This window comes from Gallus gallus, chromosome Z (genome assembly GCF_016699485.2).
Source record: "Gallus gallus isolate bGalGal1 chromosome Z, bGalGal1.mat.broiler.GRCg7b, whole genome shotgun sequence".
Taxonomy (NCBI): domain Eukaryota; kingdom Metazoa; phylum Chordata; class Aves; order Galliformes; family Phasianidae; genus Gallus; species Gallus gallus.
The window spans coordinates 3,608,024-3,622,328 of NC_052572.1; positions in this window are offsets into that span (position 1 = coordinate 3,608,024).

Below are 14,305 nucleotides of genomic sequence, written 5' to 3' on the forward strand. Positions count from 1 at the left end.
ATGAGCCTGCAGTGTGCCTTCATGTCCAGATATCCTAGACACATCTTGGATGGAATTTATTTTCTTCATAGTGTCTTTTATGATGTCATCTTTTGGTTTTAGGAGAGAAAAAAAAATGTTTATAACACACTGATGTTTCAGTTGTTGCTAAAAAGTGCTGTACAGAGCCAGGAATATTTCAGTTTCTTGAGTTCTTGTGCTGTTCTGCCGGTGATAGAGCTGGAAAGGTGAGCAATTGAGCAATTATCTGGGAGGTGATAGAACCAGGATAGCTGACCTAGGCTGGAAAAAGATATATCGTATACCATATAACATCATGTGAAAAAAACAAAAACAAACAAACAAACAAAAAAAACCACATGCAATTTAAGAAGTTGGCTGGAGGGCAAGCTGTTGCTTTGGTACTAACTGGGAACTGTTCAGTGGGTGGTTAGAAATTGTGTTATACATCTCTTGCTTTATATGTATATATATATATACACACATATATATATATGTTTATCATTGCTATTATTTCTTTCCTCCCTTTCTATCTTAGTTAACAGTTTTATCTCAACCTATGAATATGAACTTCTTAAAATTCTCTTCTCTATCCTGCGTGGTGTTGTGTGGGGCTGTGTGGTACTGAGCTTCTTGTTAGTTTAAACCACAATATCAGAAGACCAATGGTATCCTGGGATGCATTAAAAGAGCATGGGCATCTGTCAAGGGAGTTTCTCCTCTTCCTTTGCTGTGCCATGGTATAGCCGCATCTGGAGTACTGTGTTCAGTTCTGGGCTTCCCACTTCAAGAAATACAGGATTCTACTGGAGAGAATTCAGTAGAGGGCTGCAATGATGTTGAAGGGTCTGGAGTATCTCTCATATGTGAAAAGACTAAGAGTCCTGGGACTTAGTTCAGCCTGGAGAAGAGAGGACTGAGATGGGATGTTATCAATGCTTACAAATATATAAAGGCAGTGTCAAGTGGATGGGGCCAGGCTCTTTTTCTTGGTGCCCAGTAACAAGACATAAGGCAATGGGCATGAACTGGAATGCAGGAATTTCCATCTGAACATGAAAAAGATCTTCTTTACGTTAAGGTTCACAGAGCAGTGGAACAGGCTGCCCAGAATAGTTATAGAATCTCCTCCTTGGGAGGTATTCAAAACCCAACTGGATGCATTCCTGTGCAACCTACTCTAAGACAACAGCTTTAGCAGTTGCCTTGAGCTTGTGATCTCCAGAGGTCCCTTCCAATCCCTACAGTTCTGTGATTCTGTGATCTAGAGCCCAACTGGCAAGCACAGGCAGCAGTGGAAAAATCTGTCACCCTGTGTGCTGAAGTATCATGTTGTTAACACTGGACAAGTGAATACTGAACTTTAGTAGCATCAGCTTTGTTGAGAGAACAGATCATGGAGCTATGTCTTTGACACTTTGATGTTTTTCATGGTTTTGCCAATGACATGTTAAATTTTGGGCAAGTCGTATCACCTCTATATGCTTCAGTTTCCTTAGCTGTTAACTGAATGTTAAAAAATATAACAAGTTGTTAGAGATGTATTATGCTAAATGCTAAAAAGGAGACAGATATCATCATTAGTGATCTAGAAAAGTAAATTAACAAGAATTCTTAGTCTTAATGACTGCCATTCTGAACAGTGAATTACAAGATTCTCCTATAGGAGTCATTGCAAGTAGTCTTTCCTAATGCTTTGTTCATGCTCAAAAAGAAAATGATAGATATTTTTTTTGCTTATTTTATACGATGCTTTACATTAACTTAATCCTAATGTCAATTAGGTATTTTCAGCAACTGTAATTTTTTTTTGCTTGACAAATTGATGAAGATTTTGTAATGCAGAGCAGTTTTTATTATCAAAACTTTTTTTTTTTTTCTGAATGACTTTTAATTACTACCCATCTTCGCCAACATGCATTTTACTTTTGATTAAAGTAGTCACTGATATCTTGACAATGTTTGACACACTCCATGTGAATTTAATTAACTTTTTCTTTCCTTTTTTTTATTATATGCTGTAAAGTAGGAGAGAGTGGAAAAGAAAGAAATTTCAGTTTTATGCACAGTAACAGAGGCTTTTGGTAGCATAGCAAAATTCTGACTTTATTAACCCAGTGAGAGTAGCTTAATTAGTCAATACTTAGTATTAAATTCAGAATATTTTTTTTTCTGAAGCTGATGAAATAAGTTCTGAATCAATGAAACGTGTCTGTTCTTGGATAAAGGAGAGTGGTACAATGTCACAATTCAGTTGATCTATGTTCTCTAGGCTGAACAGCCCCAGCTCTCTCATCCTGTTCTTGCTGGGGAGGTGTTCCACTCCTTAGGTCATTTCTATGGCCTGTTGGCTGCACTCCAACAGGTCTATGTCTCTCCTGTACTGAGGACTCCACATCTGGACACAGAGCTCCAAATGAGGTCTCAGAGAGCAGAGCAGAGGGGCAGAATCATGTCCCTCAACTTTTTGGACACGTTTCTTTTGATATACCCCAGGATATGGTTGGCTTTCTGGGCTCTAAGAGCACGCTGCTGAATCATGTCAAGCTTAATTTCCACCAATATCTTCAAATCCTTTTCAGCATGGCTGTGCTCTATGTTTTCACCCCCCAGTCTGTACTGATAGTGGAGTATACTGCAACCTAGGTGCAAGATCTTGCACTTGAATACAAAGGGAATTGTCTCTTTCTAATCACACACATCTTCATCAGCAGTTGAACATCAAAAGAAGGCAGGTGCATCACATGTCTCTGAGTATTTCCTTCTGTAAAATGTCTTTCCAGTAGGATCAAGTTGTCTTCTGCCAATTAAAGGAAAAGAATATGGTTAGTTGTAAATGGTAAATGTAATCTACTCTGCAGACTTGATGAAGTAGAAACATTAGGGTAATGGGTGATAATGAAAAGCTAAATCAGCAAGCAGGTCTCTATAGTCATATAGACTAAACTGTGACATTTCAATTCTGAGTGAGTACCATAAACAGTAGGAAAACAGGTTTATCCAATATATCCACATAAAACCATAAACAATACAAACCTTTTTTCAGTGCAGTGTTTATATTTACAGCACATAAGTTGCAAATTAAATTTACTCTAGCATGTACTTCTGATACGAATGACTTCTCTTCAGAGAAATATTATCCCTAATCATTAGATCCCTGAGAGCAAAGAGGATCCATTAGCGATGCTGGGGATGTTTAGCTGAAGTTACTGTTTAGTAGGTTTTAATTATGCTAAAATATAGAAGTGCCTGGGGAAGGGTGTAAGTCATACCTAGAGGAAGAAAATGAACTGACTTCATATAAACAAGTAGACATGTTTATTTCAGATAATTTTGAGCTGATTGCTTAGTACATTTATATGTTTTCAGGAGATGATCTATTCCACTCTGAAGTTATGTTATTTAATATCAGCAGTCAAAACATTGAAAAACAGTGTATCTTGGCTATAAAGATTTTAAATTATGAGATTAAAAAAATATGTACAGATTTTATTTTTTCAAGAGATATACAGAACTCTCTGTGTAGCCAGGATATTGCAACTATTATCATTTTAAAATGTGTGCTGTCTCACAAGCTCAGACTATACAAAAGGTACCAGAAGTGAAACACTGACTTCACCGAAGTCAACAGAAAATTTACTGTTGGTTTCAAGCAGACAGGATTTCAATATAGTGAAATTCATAATAAAATAGCAAGATACAGCAACCGTGCTGACTGTAAATTAACATCTCACTGGAATTAATTTGTTATCAGGAGTTTCATTTAAAACAGCTTAGGATGGAGGGAATTTACAAAGAGCTTGGGCCTGCTTTCTTTACCCTGCGCTCCTTTAAATCACCAGTAATTATGTTAAAATGGCTTAGCATTTTACTAGCACCAGAAGGAACAGATGCGTGATCCTTGTTAGGTTACAGTTAATCACTATATTCTTCCACCACTCCAACCAACATGGAAACACAACTGCTGTGTTTCACAGCAACAGTAATGTCTCCTGATCAAGTTAGTTGCAAAACAATACCTAGTTATTGTTAGGAGAAAGAGAAGGGAGGTGATATATATCTTATAACTGCTTCAGAAATGTTTACTTCACTCCTCTCACACACACATGCAAAGTTCAATTTCAATATAAAGTTGCTGTCTCAAACTGCTGAGATATTGCCCCAAATGAGAAGACATATTTCGACAAGGTTATGACTTAATGCAATGATACAGACAAAACAATTAACACTGTTTAACTGTCTTCCTCATGAACTGGACATATGTAAGTCAAGTATTTATGAAAAGCAGAATGACAATTCATGTAACCATTTCTCTAGACCACAAAGTCTACTGTGACAAACAATGCTTTTTCCTATTATCGTTAAATGAGCTTTTTGAGAACCTGACATTGGCACTGTACTTATAGAACAGGTGCCTTTCTGTTACTTTCTGCATTAGTTCATGCTGTAACCATGAACTTTCCCCTTCTGAGATGTCTCATGATTATATGAAGCAGGTATGGTAACTACAGACAGGTGTGATAGTATCAGAGGGAGCTCTACCTTCTATCTCATTAATAATCACCGTAGTTCCTTGGAATTCTTAAGTTGGGCATTCCTGGTGTCTGACTGTAATCTTTAGTTCTTGATCCTATTTTATGTTTTAGTCTCTCTTAAAACAACTTTGTGACTTGTACTCGAACTTGTTACCTGTTTGGTTCAGACCATCTTGAAAGTGTTCTTTCAAATGTGTTTTGAAAAGACACATTTGAAAATTTGAAAAGTCCCACTGTGTTTCAAATATATTAATAAGGATTTTCTGAAGGGCTGTGTAAGCAAGGGGCATTCACTAGACCGTTCAGACTAATGTATGCATAAATATTATCAAGTAATTCTAGTAATAAAAAGCAGGTGCCTGAAATCTGTGAAATAGATTGTCCACCCTGGGGCTGCAGACTCATCACAGTATTATTAAGACAATTTTCTAATTGAACATTAGGCATCATTTGCCATCCATCATTTAAGGGTTTTTCACTTGGGAAAAAGACATGTTTTCTGCAGGAAATATCACCCTGCTTCCCATCTACCTTTTACCTTAACACCTCAGTGGGTTTTGTTTTCTGCAACACTGAATTTCTGATTATGGATAAGATGTTTACAATACAGACAATCATTACATTTCAGAGCAATCACAGAGCATCTTGTAGCAAATTTAATTTGTTTCTGCTGTCTCTTAGGAAAAAAAAAAAAAAAAAAAGTATGAACCCAATCTTGTTAATGCATATAGAAAGTCATATTCATTTCATCCATATATTTGACATTCCATGTAATTTTCTTCATAAAAAAATAAAAATGTTATTTTTGTTTAAGCCTATTTGAGTGAAGGATTTACCTCCCAGTTGTTGCTCTTCATTACGAACTGTTACACAGGACAGCATCTAGTATTAAAAACTGTGTCATGCCCAAGTCTTAGCTCAACATAAGAAAAAGTTATTTAGTTGGAATAATACCAGGATAGCAGTATGTCTGGGAGATGTATCTTGTTTAATAGGACCAATGTACATGGTTTAATATTAAGACATAATCTAATCCTACTAATGGAAAAAATTAATATTCTGATAGGATCACTTAGTGAAATAGAATATTATAGCATGTGTTAAGAAGGAGGGAAAGAAAGAACCTAATTTACACATGCTTGTTAGCTCAGTATGTATTTTTCATTAGCAATCATATGATTCTAATCCTTAGCCCAATACCAGTGTTTTCTTTTATTTGGTGGTTTCAGATAAAGCCTTAGTAAAGCTTTTGGTAAAATAAAATCATATTTCACCTCAGCGTGGTAGATTAAATGTGTTATTAACATGGCTTTGCCTGTTAAGGTGGTGCTGCAGTGTCTTCTATTTGGTCATGCTGTGTGGATCAGACATACCCATCATTTTGCAGCACAGTGGGTTAAATGTGTTAAATCCTAGACAACATTCATATTAGGTTAGTTCTGTTGCTAGACATTGCTTTCTGATAGCCCTAAAGTATCTTGAAGAATAGGAGTGTTGACTGAATACTGAGTTTCTGAGAATGAATCTTTGCTGCCTTCACATTGTTTCTTACATGCATAGAGAAAAGACAGTATTCATGTATTCAATTAATAGCAGCCAGGCTCAAGGCCACCTCTTCTTTTCTGTAGATAAAAATATAGTCTGCAGATGAATCCAAAGAAAGTGAAAATTCCAAGGATTTCAGATGGCCCTGGGGAAACCATCTGAAGACTTGAGGGATCTTAAAAGATTGTAAGAAACAAAGACACAATACTTCTAACCAATTTCCAAACCTTTTCTTTGTCCAAGAGAACTCAATTAATTTAGCACTTTACTTTGCTCTAAATTGCTGCTTGCACTGTGTCTGCAGTGATTAGATCCCATCCTAAAATCATCTTCAAATCTATACCTCTAGACAATCTTTACTGTAATCTAGTAAATCAAATCTAGTATTGTTCTAGACAACTTGGGAAGTTTTGTGATTCTGTTAGGTTTTCTTCAGAAGAGCTCCTATGAAGCCACCAGGAAATGCTAAGATTTTCAGACCTAAAGCTCAAGAAGTGAGCCAATAACTTATCATCTATCAAAGTCTTATCATCTTTTAAACCTGACACCCAGTGCCTCCATAGCTACCATCCCCTCCAGAGACAAACGTGTGAAATATCACAGTGTATCATAGAATCACTAAAGTTGGAAAAGACCCACAGGATCATCCAGTCCAACCATTCGTTCACCCTACGCCAATGGTTCTCGCTAAACCATGCCCCTTAACACAACATCCAAACGCTCTTTAAACACCACCAGGGTTGGTGACTCCACCACTGCCCCAGGCAGCCCATTCCAGTGCCTGACCACCCTTTCAGAGAAGGAGTATTTCCTAACGTCCAGGCTGAACCTTCCCTGGCGCAGCTTGAAGCCATTCCCTCTAGTCCTATCACTAGTCACCCAAGAGAAGAGGCTGACCCCCAGCTCACTACAACCTCCCTTCAGGTAGTTATAGAGAGCAATAAGGTCTCCCCTGAGCCTCCTCTTCTCTAGACTGAACAATCCCAGCTCCTTCAGCCGCTCTTCATAAGGCCTGTGCTCCAGACCCCTCACCAGCTTTGTTGCCCTCCTCTGGACATGCTCCAGGGCCTCGATGTCTTTCTTACAGTGAGGGGCCCAAAACTGGACACAGTACTTGAGGTGCAGCCTCACCAGTGCAGTCCACATCATAATCAGGGAAATCTGTGGTACACTGTGATGCATCTAGCATACCAAAAATGTGAGGTAAAAAGCAACACAACTGAATGGTTTCAGTGGAGACTGTGAGATATGTTATTGGTAGAGGCAGTGAGAACAGTTTGGTGGAACCATACATATTGACTGTTATGAAGATTTTTAGTTTGGGATTTCAGAAATGTGTGCAGGATATGGCTCTAGCATAATCTTCTGCTTGGAGTTTGTTCTGTGATGAGATGTGAAGCATTTGTGCATAGCACAGGAGGAAAATAAAAATGTACCTATGCTTAATATATCTGTGGAAATGATACCACTACTGTCAAAGTAAGAATTGCCCACTAGCACAACTTCAACAACTTAGAACAGGAGCTTATATTTTCCCTGTCTAGTGCGACTTAGCAACTCCCTTCTGTTGATCTTAAAGAAGGAAACCCTTTTATATTCCTTCTCTTCAGTGATACAATAATTTTAGCAAATACTATTGGATTTAAGAATTACCTGACAGACATAATTACCATCTGCCAGTATAACATGAAAAAACCCCCAAAAAGATAGGATGATCATTTCAGTGTTTTTCAGATATGTTTAAATGTTCTGATTAATTTCTCGTAAAAAATCCTAACTCACTGAATATTAAGTCTTATATCTAATTCCCAAGTATTTTCTTTTCCAGAAGATATGATCATGAAAACTCTATTATACTAGTTTACATACACAGTTGAATGAATATTTCCTAACAATACCATGAAATTCAGTTTTCAAAAGCCTTATATTCCATTTCATTCCTGTACTAATATATCTTGATCAAATCTTTCATGTATATAGCTATTTTGAAAGTTCTGTCATACATATTCATAGACCAGTTATTGCAGATACAGTAATTGCTGCTTTACATGCTCCGCAAGGTTTTATAAAATATTAATTGCTTATTATTCTTACTGCAGGTAGAAACAGTAGAAAGATGGCTCCCTCTTGCAATATATTAAACTCATTTTCAAGTCACTTCATTGTAGTCTGAAGCTGAAATTTGCAGACTGAATGTTGATATAGTTTCAAGCTATGCAATACCATTCTGTATATCATTTGCTTCAGAGTTTGGATTTTGATAACTTCAAGTATAAGGTTCTTGTAATAGTGAGGTTTTGTGTCTTAGGTGTGTCTGGAGTGTAAGACTGATGAATATCATCAGGTTTCTCAGGCTTGATATCCAGATTTTCCTAGTAGTGACTATAGCCACATGCATATATTTTCATTAAGAATTGCAGAAATATAGAATGGTTTGAGTTGGAAGAGACCTTACTGGTCATCTAACTCCAACCCTGCTGCCTCGGTCTGGGAAACCTTCTACTAAACCAGGCTGCTCAAAGTCCCATCCAGCCTGACCCTTAACATCTCCAGGGATGGGACATTCACAATATTGCTGTGCAGCCTGCTCCTGTGCATCACCACCCTCACTGTGAAGAACTTTTTCCTAATATCTAATTTAAATCTCATATTTTTTAGTTTAAAACCATTTCACCTTTTCTATTACTACACATCCTGATAAAGAGTTTTTCTCCATCCTCCTCATAGTCCTCCTTTTAGGTACTGAGTGCTATAAGGTCTTCCTAAATATTTCTTACCTCTGGGTTGATCAACCCTATGTCTCCTTTTCTTCATAGGAGAGGTGCGCTATCTCCCTCATCATCATCATAGAATCATAGAATCATGGAATCATGGCATCATAGAATCGTGGAATCATAGAATCATAGAATCATAGGATCATAGAATCATAGAATCATAGAGTCATAGAGTCATAGAATCATAGAATCATAGAATGGCTTGGGCTGGAAGGGACCACAAGGATCGTCAGGCTCCAAGCCTGCTACTGCAAACAGGACCACCAATCTCCATGACCTTCCCTGTACTTGCTTCAACAAGACCATGATCTTCCTTGTCCTTGTGGCCCCACAACTGAATACAGTACTACAGGCTAGGTCTCATAGGAGTGGAATAAAGAGGACAACCACCTTCCTCACCCTGGCAGTTACACTTGTTTTTGTACAGCCGCGGATATGGTTGGTTTTCTAAACTGCAAATGCACACTGCTGGTTCGTGCTGAGCTTCTCATCCATCAACATCCCTGTCTACTCACCGCTGCTCTTTATATACTATATTCTTTGCCAAGACTATATTTGTACTTGGGATTGCCAAGATCCAAGTGCAGAACCTTGCACTTGGCCTTCCTGAACTTCATGAGGTTTTCATAATCCCGCATCTCAAACTTGTCAAGGTTCCTCTGGATAGCATCCCTTCCCTCCAGCACGTTGACAGCAGTACATAGATTGGTATTGACCACAAACTTGCTGAGAGTGCACTTGTCATCATTTCACTGTAACAGAGCTATAACACAATTTGTAGTACATTCATAGGCTACTTCTAATGTGGAACTAAGACATGCCCAGAGCACATGCCTTCTGTACTACATTCACTCTAAAAACTGCATGAGTATGCAGCCCCTGTAATAACGGAGCTACTGATCAATATGGTCTATGCACTGTTTGATGGTTAGTACAAGGATTTGAAAGAATAGCTGGGAGGATGAAGTCTGTACAACAATACTGTGCACTTAAATTAGTTATTAATTAATTAATCAGTCATTTTATCTATTACAAATTACCTTAGTTTGAGTGTTTGATGGGAAGTAATCTAATCTTTGAAAAAAAAATACCTAACTTATTTCAGTTGGAAATGGGCATTCACTTTCCTTGGACTAAACTATACATATTCCAAAATAAAAATTCTTTTAAATGTATGTAGCCTGTGCATCAAATCCCCAGGACCAACAGTTTCATTGTTCCATAACCCTTCTTTCAATTTGTAATATTTTTATATCTAACAAGAGCCAATAGATCATTTGATTACAAAGGACTTGATTACAAAGTGTAATTCTTTCTGGAACAATAAAGCAGATCAGCAATGTGCTGATCTCTTTGGGTGTCATGCAACAGGGCTTGGACTCATTCATGCAGATTCTGTCACAAAACTTTGCAACATCTGCAGCTCAAGCATGTCAGAATAAAATTAGCATCACCGAACTCTCAGATGTTGCTGCTTTCATCTGTAGCATTTCAAACCTTTGTGTGGACCTTTGCACTGTTATCAGTGACTGTCATTGAGCAGAAGATGAATTTGTAGTTATAACGGGTCAAATTCTGATTTTCAGTTTAAATGGAGTTTGAATATATTTAACTTTTAGACTGGTTACATTTATTTAAGGAAATAATTGCACATTTCTCCTGTCTCTGAGAAAGCATGCTACAGATTTATTTATTTATTTATTTATTTATTTACAAGCAAGGAAATATATTGATCTCAATTTGTTTCTTTTCCAGTTGTCTGTTTGAGGTTATTGGAAAGATCCTTTACACAGTAAACCTACCTGGGCTTTATTTTGGACTTTAAGGATATTATCTATTAATTCAGAACATTTCAATGTGTACATTGTTCCCAGCACATAGTAGTTACTTCATGAAAAGAGTTGATTTCAAACGATCTATTTTGTAGTGCAAATTTTCCATTACTGTGATCTATCTAATCAGCTGTATTGATATAGCTCTTTGGTAGAATACCTGTTGTGCATTAAGTGCTTCAATGCTTAAATGCTCTTTAATAAATTCTTAAATGCTATTCTCATTTACATCACTGATGTACTCTTAACAACAAAGAAATCAACATAGTGATATAAAGGTCTGAAATTCTAGGATAAAAAAAATCTTTCTTGAAAATATATTCTGGGAATGTCTTGTAAAACAGGCACTGGAATGGATTGCCCAGGGAGGTGGTGGAGTCACCAACTCTGGAGGTATTCAAGGAATGTTTGGATGTTGTGTTGAGGGACATGGTTTAATGAGAGCTATTGGTGATGAGTGGATGGTTGGACTGGGGGATCCTGTGGGTCATTTCCACACTTGGTGATTCTATGATTCTATGAACTTGTACAACATCAACAACAATTTCCAAACTCATGTCAAATGATCCTTGTCAAATTATGTATCACCTATCTGAAAGTTAAATGGGATTTTTTCTCACAGGGAATATCCTCATTGACCCTCTATCCACTAGGTATGAACCAAAATAAATAAATAAATAAATAAAAATAACAACAGAGGAAAAATATCTTGAATACTGTCATCAAGCAATTCAAAGAAGATTCAGTAATTCCCCTACACATATATTTCTTTCATAATCTTAGAAATAATTCAATTTTACCTTTCCTGAATAGTTCATATAACATCCTTTCCAGCTTAGTCATGAAGACTAAAATATTGTTTATATATATATATAGTTGTCCAAGGATGCTCTGGGATAAAATGCTGCAATTTTTGTAATAATTTTTTAATTAATCTTTATTTCTAGAATTATTCTTTCTGATGCTAGTGTTTTTTGTTTGTTTGTTTATTTCAAACAGGAGTTTGTGTGCATTTGTATTTTTGTAGGACTCTCTTCTACTTTATTTTCTGGTCTGAGTCTTTCCTGGAACAACTTAAAAAACTGCATTTCTTTCTAAAATGAACTTTTTTCAATTCTAGTCTTAAGAAATGAATGTTGTGCCTACCTCTGACAGTCTCTTTGGAAACCGGTGAAAATTAATGTGGGTATTTCAATTACTTTAAACACATGGAATTTAGATTTGAATTTTTATTTATTTATTGTATAAAATAAAAGAGAATAAACATGAGCACCACCTCTTTTTCCCCACTGCATACATTCTTCTCAGTCTCTTTTCAGGAAATACCAGATTTAATAACTAATATCCACTCAATTCCCTAGTTCCGAAATTCTAATACATGGCTTCAGACTTCTCCTTAGCTGAAGAGCAGCTTGGATCACATTTTCTCAGACAGTGTTTCTCTTCATCCACTAACCCTTCCTTGTCCTCATATGTCACTATTTGGTTGAAGGTATATCAGGGGGAGAGAACCATAATTTTTCTGCAGAGATTAGATCAGGAAGGCAATGCCATTTTTCTCTGTATTACAGAAAAAAACTATTTCACCTGTCAGGTAGATGAGAACATTATGAACATCTAAGTTTCCCCTTCCATCTTATAAAGGTGCTTTCCTTCCTCTGCTGACCTTCTAAGTCAGTTCTTTGACTCTACAAGAGCTACAATCCCTTGTGCAACCATCAGTGGTTTCAAGATTTTCCTTCTTCTAACTACTCAAAAATCATGCAGTCCTTCCATTTACATCCTCGTATTATTTTTCACTTTCTCTCTGGATTTCTCTCCGGATCTGTGTGCAATAGTTATGTAACTTGGCAATGCATTCTGGAAACAAAACCAAGGGATGATTCTTGTACATTTAATTTTACGCTTTGACTATTTACTGGTATAGGTTTGTTGTTGATGTTTTTCTATTTCCACTTTCAGTACAAAATTATGCTCCCATTTAGTGAATACTAGCTAGTAATTATGAGCCATTTTGGTAACCCGCCTAAGCAATTAGTTCAATATAGTTTTCCTTTCCTGAATATGTCATATGTAATAAAGGGGAGGGTGTTGTTAGAAGAAAATATAACCAACAAAACCAACATAAAATACCTCCCATTCACTTAATAATTGTCTTCATAATACTCCAAGATATATGAAGAAAAATAGATAGGAGTTGAATGTATTAAGATTCTGATCATGCATGTTAATCTCTTTTTTTAATACTAGATAATTCCCAGATGCTTCTCATAATTATCTGTCATCATTTAGTAGGAGAAAAATCTTGCAGTTTTTCCTGTATTCACATCCTATTGGAACAAGGTCACTAGCTAGACCCAAGGACAACAGTTAGCAGTAAAGTAAGTCTTCATTCTATTTCCTTATGTTTATCTAAAGCATAATACTAGTGTTTTTATCTTGGTGAGAAATGCCTGGAAATTATACTGATCTCTTATTTTTGGTTTACAAGGAGACTTAAAAACAGGGTTTTGTGCTATTTTTCTATTAATTAGTGTTATTATTTTTTTCCCCAATGTTAATGTTCACTTTTCTAATAGATTTAATGACTAACGTTACTCTCCGTATTAGAGATCTGAACTTTACAACATACGCCAAGTATACAGAAAGTGAAAGACAACAAAGAAAAAGAAGCTAGGTAATAAAACTGCCTGCTTTAAAATGCACAAAGCTAATCAGCTACTATGATTCGAAAGAAAGAAAGTTAAACAACCCCAGAATTATGTACCCGACACAGCTTCTGCATGACATTCCAGTTTATTTCAGTAGAGAAATGGTCACTAAAATTCAAAACTTTAAATAACCACAGAAGTCTATCAAGGACACTTTTCATTGTGTAAAACTTTAACTAGACAGTGCTTTGAACAAAGAAGCTATGCAGTTCATTAATTCTTGTAAATGGTCATTCATATGACTTATTAGTATAAAGTGGAGAATATGTGTTCTTTGTACTTGGAGAAGTACAGGAATCAACCTCATCAGGTTTAATGGCAATTATGAATGGATATCTCTATGCACCCTGTTTTAATCTCAGTGAGAATAACAGCCTACTTGTATTAGGATATCAAAGGCAAGATGAATGTAGATTAATGAAGATATTTAATAAAGAAAAATAGTGGGTTTTTTTTTTTTTTCACCTCAAAACAATATTTAGCATTAATATACTTAGTGCTTTAAATGCTTTAAGGACTCAGAGACTCATAGAATATCCTAGGTTGGAAGGGACAGATATGGTTCATAGCCCGTAACTCATGAGGTCAGAATTCTATTTCAAGCATTAATTTAAATTCTTAATTCTTACTAACTGTGATCAGTGAGAATCTAATAAACTAGTATTTCATTGGGAAAATTAATGTTTTGGGTTCAGGAGCTAGATGTGGTGGGGAGAATATAGATTCAAGAGATCACAAATAAGGGAAGCTGAAGAAAAATAGGAATCAAATGTGAGCAGAAGCTGCTGGATGACTGTAGGAGAAGAAAGGACAGGGAGTAAAAGACAAGAGTATTTTGATGTATGAGAAAATGAAATGTAATAATTTGGGTTAGAAATTTCAAAATTTGAAAAACTGTTCGGAAGTGA